The sequence below is a fragment of the Nannospalax galili genome, unplaced genomic scaffold (genome assembly GCF_000622305.1).
Source record: "Nannospalax galili isolate Female #2095 unplaced genomic scaffold, S.galili_v1.0 scaffold233, whole genome shotgun sequence".
Taxonomy (NCBI): Eukaryota; Metazoa; Chordata; class Mammalia; order Rodentia; family Spalacidae; genus Nannospalax; species Nannospalax galili.
Genome location: NW_008333818.1, coordinates 1,039,467 through 1,043,660, shown reverse-complemented (window position 1 = coordinate 1,043,660; position 4,194 = coordinate 1,039,467).

The following is a 4,194-nucleotide window of genomic DNA, read 5'->3' as shown; positions in this document are numbered from 1 at the left end:
CTCTCTCTCTCTCTCTCTCTCTCTCTCCCTCTTTCTCTCTCTCTCTCTCTCGTCCAGTATCCATCAAAACATTTGATTTTCCCATTGACCTAATCTGGTTTCTGAAAAAGTTCAAAAAAAAAAAAATAGCTATGTGATATTTTGCAGCTCTCGATGTTCTTACAACTTTCGCTTTTCCCCTTCAAAGGGGGAAAAAACTCTCTTAATCCTCTTCTCTCACCTCCAATAGCTGCTATTAAAATACGACTTAGGGGAATTTTTCTACTGGATCCACACCGGCAAGCAACCCTCTAATGAATTCCAAACACACTGTGGTTTCAAAATCCCTCCACAGTAGTTTCTTACCTGCCATAGTAGTTTGCCCTTACTTTACACATAAGAAGTATGTTTGCCTGTTTGACAGTGGAACAGAGACAATAAATTAGAGAAAGAGGAAAGGAATAACCTGTCTTTGCTCAAGGCTGAAAAAACCCTCTTAAACTTTGCTTTCTTCATACTGATGCAGACACATTAAATAACTGAAATAATAGCATTCGTTATAAGTTTTATGATTATTTAAAGCGATGATAGATACAACTTATGTGTCATGTATGCACTGTGTATTTCAACTCTCACACTATTCTAAAGTAGCTACCCCATTTAACATACCAGGATACTAAGACACAAAAGGATTACTTATACATAGGAATGCACAGTTCAGTAACAATTAAAACTGTATTTTAAAAAGTTAAAACACTCTCAAAGTAATCAAAGATATCTGATCCTATGGATAGTGTATGATATTCTTGTACAGGCAGACGAAACATCATAAAAATACATGCTTCCTGATGTTAAATTATACATTTAACAAGGTCCCAATTAATGAAAAACAAAGGCCAATTTTCATTTGCTCCCACACAAAATTATTCTAAAATTAATAGACAAGAAATTTCTGGAAATGAAGATTCATAAAGGAAGGCTGGTTTACCACATATTGAAGCATACTATAAACCTAAAATAATTAAAATGTAGTAGGTTAGGTTCAATGCATGCTCATACCATATTGGTAATTGGTTCATTATGTGTTAATATGGAATAAAGTATCTCTAGAAACTCAAACAAAATGGATGAGTGACTCAAAAGGAAATCTGGAGAAAGGAGGTTTTCTACATACAGTCATCAATATAGTTTGAGTTCCTAACCAATGTAATGTATTACCTATGAAAAATATTGAAATTTAAAACTTAGAATCATTATCCCAGATATTAGTACATGAACCCATGTTCACTGGGCAGCATCTACCCTGACCAGGAGGGCAAGCTTTAGAATATGACAATGTGTATATGAGCTTGGCATACAATAAAAAGTATCATTTTGGGAGCTGGGGAGATGGTTCAGTCAGTAAAGTCCTTGCCATGGATGCCTGAGGCCTGAGTTCAATGCCCAGAACTCACCTAAAAAATCTGGTTGTGGTGGTTGTGGTGGCACTCACTTGCATCCCAGCACCGGGATGGCAGAGGTAGGCAGATCCCTTGGGTTTGCTGGCCAACCAGTCTAGCCAAATCAGCAAGCTCCAAGTTCAGTGAGAGACCTTGTCTCAACAACCAAGGTAGATACTAACAGAGGAAGACACCCAAGGTTGACCTCTGGCCTTCATATATATGGACACACACACAAATGTGTAGTATTGTAAATCAATGGATAAAATAATGAATAAATGTGGGGCTGGAGAGATGGCTCAGTGGTTAAGAATACTGGCCATTCTTGCAGAAGACCTGGGTTCAAATCCCAGCACCCACATGGCAGCACATAACATCTGTTCATCCCAGATAGGGAACCCACAAAAACTAAAGTATTGATTCTACAAAGTCCAACTTAGTGAACCAAGTTTTCAATGGGCTTACTTACAGAAGTGATGGCTCAAAAGCATCACTGGTGAGTCATCAGGAAAGTGAATCTCTGAAGCTTTCTGCACAAGTAGGAGGCAGGTCAGAAAGCTCTTGCAGCTTGGCTTATCAGAGATTTCTCCCCCACCTCCCAGTAATAGTTTACTGCTGCAATAGCACAGAGAAAGTCTCTGTTGAACATGCACATTTCAATTGTCCAAGACTTGTGTGATGTTTGTTTAATTCATGAGTCTCATGAGTCACAGGCATTGCACGACATGGGTGTACTTACCTACATGCAGGCAATACACGCACACACATAAAATAAAATGAAAACTAATAAAATTTTTTTAAATAATAAATGGTGTTAAACAAGCTAATAATTAAATATATTGATACATGATAACTTATATTAGGATAAAATTTAGAAGAATGTATTTGAATGCAAAAAATGAAAGCCTGAATGGGCCAAATGAAAATACAAGAGAATTTTGCATAGAAAAGTGAGGTGTGCCTTATAATTCTAAGACAAAGTCCCCGAAGTCTATTTTCTAAAAAATCAGCAAAAAATCCCTACATGGCAAAAACCATTACAATAGAAGCAAAAGCAAAGGTGGAGGCTGTGATGTAAGGCAGGTAGAGTGTAGGGATAACAGGGAGGGACTCCCCATGGGGGTAGAATTGCTCTGTATTTCCATTATACTGACATAAATCTGTATGTGAGATAAAGCAGCATAGGGCCACATACACACACGTGCATGCATACACATACACACACATACACACACACAAAGGCACTCACAAATACACTAATGTAAGTTTATAGGAGAAGCAGTGAAAACTGAATAGGGTCTGTGCACTCATCAAGGCCCACATCATTTTCCTGCTTTTATCACCACCCTGCAGAGTGTGAGGTGTCCGTCTCTCTGGGTAAATCTGAAGGAAGGCTGCAGAGAATTATCCACTATTTTTGCAGTTTCCTGTGAATCTTCACTACTTCAAGTAAGTGTTTTTCTTATTTAAATTTTTTTATTTATTATTTTTATTTTATGTTATAAGTGTGTTGCCTGCATGTATGTCAGTGCACCCGTGTCGTGCAATGCCGGCGGAGGTCGGAAAAGACGTCGAATTCCCCTGGAACTGGAGTTAAGGACCGTTCATAGCTGCCACGTGGGTGCTGGGAATCGAACCTGCATCCTCTGCAAGAGCGGTCAGTGCTCTTAAACCTGAGCCATCTCTCCAGCCCCCCAAGTGAGTGTTTTTTAAGTTAATATTAAAATCAAGAAAAAAAAATGTAAGTTAAAAACTCCAGGATTTGGGTAGTGTGCTGCTCAAGTCAGAAGGAAAGAGTTGATTTCTCTTCAATAAGATTAGCAAGAAAAAAGTTAAAAGCCAAAAGCAAAAATAAAAAAGACTGACCCCCTCTGCTTCCCTGGGCTGCATGGCCACCAGCCTCTTTCCTGGACGCTGGAGCTGACCTCTCAGCCTGGGGCCACCACTGCTTCCTGATCCCTTGCATCCAGATGACCCAGTTCTTTCTCGAGGTCCCTGGGAGCCCTCTGGGCCTGGTCCCTCCCTCTGCTTCCCTGGGCCTGCACGACCTACAGGCTTCATTCCTGGGTAAGTCCATCGCACACTCCCCACCTTGATTCCTTGAGCCTCATTCATCCTTCCATCTCCCATGCCTTCTCTCCTCTTAGCCTTGGTCCTGTCCCATCCCTTGTCTTGGCATCCCAGACACCACGGGAACCACCACTGCTTCCTGATGCTTTGTATCCAGACAGACTCAGTTGCTTCTCAAGGCCCCCAAAAGCCCTCAGGGCCTAGTCCCACCCTCAACCTCCCTCTGCTTCCCTGGGCTGCACAACGAGCCAGCCTCTCACCTGGAAACAGGGGCTGACCTTTCTGCGTCCTGATCCTTGGCATCCAGACCAGCCCAGTTTCTCAGTGCAGTCCCCAGGAGCCCTTGGGGCCTGTTCCCACCCCTATCTCCCTTTGCATATCTGGGTGGCACAGCCACCACATGCCCTAGACCAGCATCTTTCCTGGGCCTTCCTCCCAGGCCAGGCCAACGGCCAAATTCTTGAGGCCAAAATCTTTCCTGGAGGGATCCAGACTTTAGATGACAGCTTGAGAGCATCTGATCCTCATCTGATTTGGGTCTCTGTGGGAACTCCTGAAGATAAAAACAATCTGACAACTCCAATATAAAATAAAAAGAGAGAACCAGAAGCTTAGAGGAACCAGATTTTCATGCCCCAAAAGTAAACCACAAAGACACATAAAGTTTACAAAAAGAAACAGACCTAAACTTGAAGGCTTGAGTCTC